The 11396-nt window shown below is 45.9% G+C and overlaps 1 long non-coding RNA gene across 1 annotated transcript; it reads right to left on the bottom strand.

The window, feature by feature from the left end:
• Positions 1–292: 292 nt before the first annotated feature.
• Positions 293–8548, bottom strand: LOC146692881 (uncharacterized). The gene is made up of 3 exons (XR_014915037.1): positions 8383–8548; positions 496–793; positions 293–410 (listed from the first exon to the last, which is right to left on the bottom strand). It is a non-coding gene; the product is annotated as an uncharacterized LOC146692881 (long non-coding RNA).
• Between the last annotated feature and the right edge of the window lie 2848 nt (positions 8549–11396).

The following is an 11396-nucleotide window of genomic DNA, read 5'->3' as shown; positions in this document are numbered from 1 at the left end:
GGAAACAAAGGAATAACCAATGATATACCCATGGCTTTACTTCTTTCTACAGCCTCAAATCTAAACGGGATGCAGTCATTCTTAGTTTACATTAGCTATGTCTGTGGTTTTTAAAAAAAATCCATATTAGACTTCAGTTCTTTAACGGCAATTCCATCAGCAGTTTGAAATGATTTCAGTCTGAATACACTTCTCCTATTCTGAATAGCAGGTGTCACAGAACATGGAGTGTTCAGGTAACAGGACCCCAAAGCAGACTCAGCACACCGCAGCTCAGAACTATGTACACGTTTTTATTGAACTGAAGAATCTTTTAACAACGTTAAGGAAACGGAAAAATAAAGCCCACGCCACGGGGGGAAACGAGGAGCGTGGAGCCCAGGAGCACAGTAATCGGGACCGTGGGGAAACTGCAACAGAAAGGGGAGACAGAGTTAACAGCACGCAGATTGTCAAGAAATGAACAGCTAGACTTCATAAGTAGCCGAGGCTTACAAGTAGAGCAGGACTGTGGAGCTTGGAGGGGAGAGGTGCCCATGAAGGGAATCCTAGGGAGGGAGGCAGTCAGGCAGGATGACAGGCAGGCCACAGGCTTCCACGCCGAATGCTGGTCACACTGGGAGGAGACTTACAGACTGGCGAGGAGAAGCCGTCAGAGCTGGCTGAAGTAGTCCTCCGGTGATTGCCTCAGATGAGACGCAGGTGATTTGGAGGCGGCCCAGCCCGAGGGTGTGGCCACCGCAGCCTCCCACGGCTCCCTGGATGCTGAGCCACAGGCCGTGACAGCAGGTATCTAAGAGGGTACAGTAATATATCATGTATTCTAATTTTTGCCTCATAACTTTTGCACTGTCCACTCCTGCTGTGACAAAACAAATTTCCCACGTGTGGGACTAATAAAGGTTATCTTAGCTTATCTTATATAAATAAAACACCAAGCTCATTTGTTGTTGTTTAATGTGTCAGGCATGTCCACATGTTGGAGACACTAACCATCTTTTACACTTCAAGGCAACCAAATAAAAATCTCAGAGTTTTTTTTGCTTTACTTTTTATCAATTGATTGTAATCAAAGTGTTTGCGATCTCTTAATGGCAACATCCCTTTTAAAATCTTTTATAGTTACCTGGCATTTTTTTAGCTCTTCTCTGAGGTTTAATGGAGCAAAATGGTCTCCCTCCTCCTTTGAACACTCCATACGAGTTGGAGGTGAGTGACTGACAGCTCTGAGTCTCTCCTGCAGCCGCTGCCTGAAAGAAGGACTTGGACGGTTCTGAATGTATCGGGCAGTAGATGCAAACTTGAGGATGCCCAGGGTCTCAGCTACAAAGTGGTGGGAGGGGCTTACACACGCCACCATTAGCGTGTGGGCGCTGCCTCCTAATGAGTCACGAAGGAGTCGAGTGATCTTGGCATTACGGTATGGTACGTGTGCACTGCCGGAGTTGTTACTGTGCCGATTTTGACTTCGGTCTGAAAGTGCACGGATAACGTTGCCCAGTGCAAACAGGCCTGTGTTGATATGAGCAAACTCTTTCAGTTGTGTCCCGGTGTTCTCAGTTTTTCTAGCACATTCCGAGCCTGCCAGGTCAACCAGACAGAGCTTAGAGGAGCAGACAGACTTAAAGGAAGAGTTCTTGCTGTTGTGGCAGGATAACACGACCTGAAGGGTGAGGATGGTATGAGAGCGACTGGAGCGCTCGTTCATTCCTGTGGTGCTGGTGTGCCGCAAAGCATTTCCCATCTTTACAATGCTGAGCAGCTCCTCTGCCAGTGTTGGGAAGGTTACTTTTAAAATGTATTCCATTACAGAATACAGAATACATGCCCCAAAATGTATTCTGTAATGTATTCCGTTACGTTACTCAATGACAGTAACGTATTCGGAATACTTTGGATTACTTAATATATTATCATGCTTTTTACAACAACGTGAATGTACTATTGCTGTGTGATTTATTACTATTACTGAATGTCCGCGACTCTGAACCGTAGTAAAGGGACCTCTGACTAATACCGGTGCGTCGCCCCACAGCCGGAGATTAGGACTTCGGAACTGCCGGCTGTGGTGAGTGGAAAAGACGCTCCGTCTGTTTCACCAGTTCATATGACTGTTTATACCGGGGCTGTGTTCGTTGAGTCAGCTGCTCAGCCGGTAGCTCGGTTAGCTGCCCAGCAGTCGCTAACTCAGTCAGCCGCTCAATCATCACCTCCATTACAGTCACAGTCAGACCCAGTAGACACAGTCCATAGCCCAGTCAATAGCTCAGTTGGCAAGAGATTCATCAGCCTTATTATCAGTTCAGCCAGCCACTCCACCACCTGTTACTACTTCGCTACCTGTAGCTCAGTTGCCACCAGTTCAGCAGCCTGTCCACTCATTTACCCAGCCTGTATCCTCATAGCCTCATTACAAGCAGGGAACACACTCCACACAAACTTTTGCTGGTTCATTTAAGCTGGCCATCTCAGAGACCGTTGCTCCCTCTAGGGCCTCCCCAGAGGCTGGGTGTCAGTCACCAGCCAACTCTGGACCCCTAGAGGTCAAGACGCCAGCACCAGCAGCCTCACCGGAGAACTCACCAGAACAGTCTCGGCTCTCAGCACCCCCTGAGAGTTCAAGTGAGTTCACCCGTCCGCCTCAGTCCTCTGCTGAGTGTATTGGGGAGCACTTTCAGCCCTCTGAGGACTGTATCCCACTGTTGCTGCCTGAGTCTAGCCACTGTGCTGCTCAGTCCCAGCCAGTGTCCACACTGGCAGAGGTCTCCGTACCTGCTGCTTCAGAGACTGGTTCCACTGGAGGGCCTTAGGAGCCCGTCCGGTCTCAAGTCATGTTAGCTGGGGGTTCAGCTGAACCCAGCCACCGTCCCGCCTCGTCGGCTGGAGGGCCTGAGGAGCCCGTCCAGTCTCACGTCATGTTAGCTGGGGGTTCAGGTGAACCCAGCCAGCGTCCTGCCTCGTCGGCTGGAGGGCCTGAGGAGCCCGGCCAGCCTCACGTCATGTTAGCTGGGGGTTCAGGTGAACCCAGCCAGCGTCCTGCCTCGTCGGCTGGAGGGCCTGAGGAGCCCGGCCAGCCTCAAGTGTCATCTGCTGGGGGTTTAGGAGAACCCAGCCAGCCTCAAGTGTCGGCTGCTGGAGGGCCCGTGGAGCCCGTCCAGCCTCAAGCCACGTCTGCTGGAGGGCCCGAGGAGCCCGTCCAGCCTCATGCCACGTCTGCTGGAGGGCCCGAGGAGCCCGTCCAGCCTCATGCCACGTCTGCTGGAGGGTCCGAGGAGCTCACCCAGCACCACGCCTCGTTAGCTGAGGGTCCTGGAGGACCCAGCCAGCACATCTCCACATCACCTCCTGCAGCATCACCGCCGTCAGGTTCCGCAGCCGTCCCGCTGCCGTCAGGTTCCGCAGCCGTCCCGCTGCCGCCAGGTTCCGCAGCCGTCCCGCTGCCGTCATCCACGCCTGGTCCGGCCTCCGCGTCTTCATCATCTTTGCCTGGTCCAGCCTCCGCGCCTTCATTATCTTCGCCTGGTCCAGCCTCCGCGTCTTCATCATCTTCGCCTGGTCCAGCCTCAGCTCCGCCCTCGTCTGGTCCTGCCTCGTCTGGTCCTGCCTCGTCTGGTCCTGTGGTTGCCACGCCGCCGTCGGTGCCAGCTCGACCCGTTCCGCCTCGCCTCTGCCGGCCGTTTTCCGAGCCTCTAAGATGGCATCATGGCCTTTGGGGACGGCCTCCGGAAAGAGTTCGTCACCGCCGCTGGCATCGCGGCCGTCCTCCGGACCTGCTCGGTGGCCGCCGCTACCTTCCAAGAGGTCGGCCTCCAGAACTGTTTGCCCGTTGCCGTGTGCACGGTCTGCCTCCTGAACTGTTTGCCCGTCGTTGCCGTGTGCACGGTCGGTCCCCAGAACTGTTTGCCCGTCGCCGCCGTGTGCATGGTCGGCCCCCTGACTGTGTTATGGACTAGTGAACAGTCGTGTTTTGGTTCTGGACTTTCGTGCTCCTGGTTTTTTGTGTTTCGGGCCCTCCTTCCTGGGCCCCCTCCGCCCGCCCTGGCTTGGTGCTTGTGCTTTTTGTTTGGGGCTGTCAGGAGCCAGCCCTTTGAGGGGGGGTACTGTCACGGGTCTGGGTCCGTTGGACCCAGTATGTGGAGTTTCATGTTTTTGTTATTCCATGTTTGAGGTTATTATGTTTTGGTTTTAGTTTGCATCAGGGATTGTTTTCTTGTTCTCTTGTTGTGTTTATGATGACGATTATGATGTTTATTATTTGAGTTTCATGTTTAAGGATTTGTTCTCGGTTGTATCTCACGTTTAGTTTAGTTCAGGTTCCATGTGTCATTCTGTCTGTCTCTCAGTGTCAGGTCTGCATCTTGGTGTGGTGTTCTCATTTCCTGTTTTATTGTGAAGGTCTGGGTCTCATGTGAGTGTGTTCAGTTTTACCTCTGTCTCGTCTTGTTGATCATTCCCAGCTGTGTCCACCACCTGTGTGTAATTCCCCTGTGTTTCTCTGGGTGTATTTAAGTCATGTCCTCCGTTATTGTAGTTGCTGGTCCGTCTGTGTATTCCACCCTGCCTCATCTGCGTTTCTACCATGTCTCACCCGTGTGTTCTCCCTGCTGTCCGCCGTTAGTCTCTTCTGGTCGTTCTCGTTAAGGTTTGTGCTCTGTAGTTTAGTTGATCCCAGTATAGTTTAGTTCTAGCTCCATTTGCCGCTTGTATTTACTTTCATGTTCAATAAACCACCTTTACACCTTCACGACTGCCTGCATTTGGATCCTCCTTCATTTCCTCCACACGGCTCACCTCACTCGCCGTGACATTTACCCCTGGCCTCTCTTATATATTTATCAGAGAATGACAAAATTCTACCCCAATCTTCTTTAGAAATTGCACAACTCAAATCTCTCTGCCATATAATCCTCAAGTTTTCACATATCTCTTTTTTTGGATTGTTAAACAGTTTGTAGAAAACAGCTGCTCTATGTGCTGTACTGGACAATTCTAAAAACTCCACCATATTTGAGCTTTGAGTAAATTTTCCTTTGGTAATACAATCCCTAATTTGTAAATATTTCCAAAAATTATTTTCTCTTATCAAACCATATTTTTGGGTTATTTCAGCGAATGACATAAACACTCCCCCTGAGTAAAGATCACTTATCCTGTGTATGCCTTTGACAAGCCATACTTCCAGAACACTGTTTTTCGCCCAATCTGTACAGCGGTGTTGTTCCATAGCGAGGTATAAGGTTGTCTTAAATGAGATGCTCCACACATCTTGTGCACCTCTACCCAGACAGCTTTAGAATACCCGAGCACTGGGTTATTATGAAAGTCTTGTCCATTAATTGCTGAGCCCTGTGAGAGAACATCCAAGGGTGTAAAAGGGCTCACTAGTTCCTGTTCGATCTTCATCCAGCTCAGCTCAGAGTCCGAACCTGTCCAGTGCTTGGCCAGTCTTGACATTTCAAAAGCTAAATTAAACAACTTCACATTTGGGAGGGCCATTCCCCCAATGTCTTTAGAGGCCCACATTTTCTTTATATTCACTCTTGGCTTCTTGTTATTCCACAAAAAATCTTTAATTAACTTCTCAAATTGACTAAATATGTGTAAAGGAATTCTTACAGGTAACATCATGGAAACATAATTGAACTGTGGGGCCACCATCATTTTAATCACATTAATTTTACCCCATAGTGTAAGATTCAATTTACCCCATTTATCCAGATTTGTTTTTATCTTTAGGAGGAGAGGTTCCATATTTGAAAGCATAATATCCTCCAGTTTGGGTTTTAATAATATTCCTAAATACTTCATACCTGAAGGTAAGTACTTAAAATTGAATGGAGTAATGTCATCTAGAATGACATGATGCTGATAGTGGCATGCCTTCCGATTTGTACCAGTTTATCTTATAACCTGACAACCTTGAAAATGACTCAACACATGTGAGTAGCGCTGGTAGAAACTGCATGGGATCCGTTAGTACTGCTAAGATGTCATCAGCATATAGAAATAACTTGTGCTCCATACCCCCTGCATGAACACCTCTGACATCCCTGTTAGCTCGAATAGCCAAGGCCAGTGGTTCCAGAAATATTGTGAAAAGCAGCGGGGACAAAGAACACCCTTGCCGGGTCCCGCGAATGAGATGGAAAAACTCTGACACCAATCCATTTGTCAAAACTGCTGCCCTTGGACTTGCATATACAGTTTTGACCCAATTACAAAATCCAGGCCCAAACCCGAACCTTGCAAGGGTTGTCATAAGGAAGCCCCATTCTACCCGATCAAAAGCCTTCTCAGCATCCAGTGAGAAGGCCGCAACCGGGGCTAGACTAGATTTGCTTTTGTGCATGAGATGAAGAAGTCTTCTAATGTTATCACCTGAGGACCTATTCTTAATAAAGCCAACCTGATCACCATTGATGATATCTGGTAATATTTGATCCAGGCAGAAGGCCAAAACCTTCGTCAAAATTTTGCAATCGACGCCCAAAAGGCTTACTGGCCGGTAATTTGATGGGTCCAATAGATCCCTATCCTTTTTAGGAATAAAGGAGATTAGTGCCTCATTAAATGTATTCGGTAAGGAACCTATTTCTAATGCCTCAAGGTCAACTTTATGCAAGACTGGAGCTAAAATATCAATATATTTCTTATAATAGTATAATATAAAAGTAAGGCGCTATATAAATACAGGCCATAATACTCAATCGGGAAGCCATCCAAGCCTGGCGATTTCCCATTTTTCATTGATGAGATCGCAGCTCTGACCTCTTCTTCAGTTATAGGCGCATCCAGCCTTGTTTTCTGTTCCTCAGAAAGAGTAGGTAATTGTAGACCTGAAAAAAATGTCTTCACCTCCCCCTCATTAAGTGCACCAGCAGAGGTATACAAATCTTAATAAAATGATTTGAAAATTGAATTTATTTCTTTTGATGAGGTTACCACTTGGCTGTCTTTCTTAATCATAGATATCGTGGGTGGCTGTAGCTCAGGTGGCAGAGCAGGTCAGCCACTAATCAGAAAGTTGGTGGTTCGATCCCAGGCTGCCTCCTGGCTGCAAGCCAAATATCCTTGGGCAAGATACTAACCCCGTGTTTGCCTACTGGTGGTGGTCAGAGGGCCCGGTGGCGCCAGTGTCCGGCACTGGGGCAGCTGTGGCTACAATGTAGCTTGCCATCGCCAGTGTGTGAATGGGTGAATGATTGAATGTAGTGTGAAGCGCTTTGGGGTCCTTAGGGACTAGAAAAGCGCTATACAAATGCAGGCCATATATTATTTAAATTATCTTGCTGCTTCAGTTGCCTTGCCAATAGTCTACCATTCTTTTCGCCACCTTCATAAAATTTTGTTTTAAGCCTAAATAAGGCATATTCTGCCTTTTTGTTATAAATGTCATTCAGCTGGTATTTTAATTTACATATAGTCTGGTATTTATAATTTGAGTATTGTCTTGCTAAATCCTTCTCCAATTCTCGTATTTCTTTATCTAAGGTTTTTTCCCATTCTAGATCACTTTTCTTAACTTTTGTTGCATATGCAATTATCTTTCCTCTTATATATGCTTTAGACGCTTCCCAAACTGTGGCTACTTTATCTGTGGAACCCATATTGATTTCAAAGAAAATTTTAAGATCCTTTGTTAACTCCTCACTAAAACTTTTGTTCTGCAACAACATCGTGTTAAGCCTCCAGCGACCCCTCTTTGTTCTATCTGTGTTTAAATCAATTTGCAACTCTACCGTGGCATGATCACTAATGGCAATGGCACCAATCTCACAGTCGACAACTGAATCGACCAAAGACTTTGATATTAAAGCGAAATCTATCCTCGAATATGTTTTATGACAATTGGAGTAAAATGTATATTCCCTTGAACTAGGATTAACTAACCTCCAAATGTCTACTAGGCAAAGATCCTCTGTCAGTAAATGAACAGCCTCTCTGTCCCTGGGTGTAGACCTACCCCTGGGTTTCTAGTGATGGGATTTCCGGCTCTTTTTAGAGAACTGGCTCTTTCGGTTCGGCTCACTAAAAAGAGCCGGCTCTTTCGGCTCCGAACCGGCTCTTCAGGTTGTTTTGTTGCTTTAATTAATTTATTATTAACAACAATATAAAATTATGCACAAAAGGAATTACTAATGTAAAAAAAAAAGTGGTTTTATTTATATATGTTTATATATAAATATATGCGGTGGCTCCTAGAGACAAAGCACGTACAAACTCCAAAACACATTTCTAGCATGAACTGAACTTCCAAAACGGAGCTACCTAGATCACTTAAATTACACAATTGAAAGCATGAAAGCATATGTGTATTGTTTGTGTATTTATACACAAGCATTCATATATAGTCAAATAATAATTTAAAAAATGTTCATTTACCTGTTATTACCACACACCAAATCCGGTCGTTGGTACTTGCTGGCTTGTGTAGCTGTAACGCTTCCAGCTCTTCATAAATCACAGACGCTCAGAAAGGTTGGCTTTTCACAGTTTATTCCTGCAGAAGACATAAAACACACTCAACAGGTGTCTTCTGATGGTATCAGCAATTGTAGCTCCCTCACAGTGCAAACGCGCACTGTGTTTACAGACTTACAATTAACTTTTTAATAAAGAAAAGATGGAAAATAATAATTTCTCCCATTTTACAGTCTGTCACACTGAATTTGTATACAAAAAGAAATCTTATGAATAATAAAATACATTTCACAATCGTATAAAACAAAATAACAGGATAACAGAAGTATCACCGACTAAACATTTCCCTCTAGTGGACAAATTAACAATAGCGCATTACATTTTCACTTGCTTGTGCTGTATAGACAAAATGACTGTTAACAAGCTCACGTACCTGCAGAAGACATAAAACACACTCAACAGGTATCTTCTGATGGTATCAGCAATTGTAGCTCCTACAATGTAAAACAACATCACAAAAAGCACAGAAAAACAGTAAATCCAAACACATTTCGTGCTATGCGCAGCAACCACTAGGGGGCTAACAAAAGCTTACTGCCAAAGAGCATAAATACGGCAGAAACACTGTTTAACAGCAACCAGCCTTTGTTTCGGTTACACAGAAACTTTTTAATATCAATATGAACATAGGTTCATATTGATATGTGAGGAGCGGAAGCCTTATGCTGGGCTTACACTTTGCGATTTTTGGCCCATTTTGAGCCGATTTTTGAGTCGTGCGACCGTTTTGGCGATCGGCCCGATTTTGGCCTTCATCGTGCGTCGTGCATCGTGTAGTATACGTGGGGTAACGAGACGCGATTAACACCTCACGACGAGCTCCCGATCATCAATCGCTTGGTCGTGAGGATTTCGTGAGGGTGTCACCGCAGTTTGTCACACTGCGCACGCGCAAACACAAATGTCAGCGGAAAAGACGGCGCAGCACGGCAGTGCAGCGTGTGATCTGACACAAGCGATTCGGGATGGGTACCGGTGTCCGGTGCCATGATGGCACTGGTTCTGACATAAACGGTAGTAACCAGACCGAAAAGCAGCGCACATTTCGGTGCTTTATTTCGGTGCTTTTTTTTCCTGAGCTGTGATACACTTCTAGCCAATAATTTTACGTTTCCGAGGATAGTAGGCGGGTCCGGGTACGTGCGTTCTTTTAGAGCAGAGCTACAGATTAAAAATGCCCAAGGTGAAGCGGTCAAAAGTCTGGCTGTACTTCACAGCAAAATATGCAAACTCAGCAGCCTGCAACAAGTGCTTTAAGCTGATACTGTGATACTGTCAAAGGAGGTAACACCTCAAATCCGATGAAACAGCTGGCGACGCATAGCGTTTTTTTAAAAGCCCAGAAATGCGCCGTATGATAGCTTGCTGCGAGACCTCACACCGAGCACATCTACTGTGCGTGGGTTGCCTGTTATCGGACCCAGAGTTAGCAATATCCCCCAAAAACCCCGAAGAGGAGAGTCCTGGCCCCTAGCCCTGTCAGTGTAGCAGAAATGATGACGGATGATGACGGCAGCAGCAGCCGTTCTTCTCTGCGTGAGTAGCTTAATGTTGTTCGTGTGTAATTTACGTTGAGTAGGCTAACCACGTTATTACATTAATGCACGTAAGGTGAACTAGCAAACATCATCATAGCTACATCCGGCTGTCTTCTTGTTTGATGGCAGATACTCCCTTCACCCTGGCCAAAAAGGCTAAAATGACCAAAGAAAAAGTGGAAAACAGTTAAACATGAGAGGTTTTTGGACAAAGTTTGTGTTTTTTCCATTGTTTAAGCACTGCTTCCAGCCAAGAGTGATACCATATATGCCCCATAGCTGCAGAAAAGGCTAACATTGTTATCTTTTTACAAAAAACCAGCTGAACATCAGAGGTTTTTGGACCAATTTTGTGTTCTGTTTTGGAGTTTTTACGTGTTTTTTATGTGTTTTGGAGTTTGTACGTGTTTTGGAGTTTGTACGTGCCACAGGGTTCGTACGTAATTTGAAGTTTGTACGTGCTTTGTCTCTAGGGGCCACCGTAAATATACTTTTATTTATTCACTCCACATAAAATGTAATAAATAAATCATATAATACAAAAACCAACTATTCACATTTCAACTTTTAACTATTTCAATTTTCAGCTTTTTCCTTTTACAAATTTAAAGTGAAACAACACAAAACACTGCAAACCACAACACAATTAAATATAAATTATAATATGATAACAAAAAGAACATGCACATTCTCTGTCATATGGACCTGCATGAATAAACTTTTTGAATCCTTTATCATCTGCAACTGAAAATAGTTGTGGATGATTACTATACCTTTCTAATTTGACTTGTTGTCCCTGGCTCTCTTTCTCTCCCTCCTGCTCTGTTCCTGTGATACTGGTGTAACTACCGCCCCTCCCCCTTCTGCCCAGCGTAAAGCACAAGGCTCATGTGCTGAGTGAAGCGGAAAAAAAGTGCGAGAGAGAGAGAGAGGGTGAGAGAAAGAAAAAAACCTGACGGCTCGCAATAAGGAGCCGGCTCGCGTCGTTCACGTCAAAGAGCCGGCTCTAAGAGCCATTTCGTTCGCGACCGACCCATCACTACGATCCGCCTATTTGCCTTTACGTTTCAAGTGGGTGGGGTGCCAGCTTCACTCTGCTTTTATGTTCACTTTCACAGACACGGCGCATTTACACAGAGGGGATATAGCCTACTGGCTCTGTGAGCACGTGGCCACGTCGAGACCGTCCACATAAATCACAGTGTTGAGCGTCTCTAATTGGCTCCTCGGGTATGCGCGCACGTGCGGGCTTAAGTGGAGAGGAGGCGGGGGCGGGGAGGGAGGGGTAGTTTTACAGCCTGACTAAAGGTAGAATATCCTACCACGGGTAGTGTTTGTGTGCTAGTGTGTGCTTAAAAATCGATTCTCCTGCTGCTG

Source organism: Copadichromis virginalis, linkage group LG15 (genome assembly GCF_057382275.1).
Source record: "Copadichromis virginalis isolate Kocher_CV1m ecotype Utaka linkage group LG15, C_Virginalis_male_GT1.1, whole genome shotgun sequence".
NCBI classification, from domain to species: domain Eukaryota; kingdom Metazoa; phylum Chordata; class Actinopteri; order Cichliformes; family Cichlidae; genus Copadichromis; species Copadichromis virginalis.
Note: the sequence above shows the minus strand (reverse complement) of the source record. Positions and strands in the feature narration are given on the sequence as shown.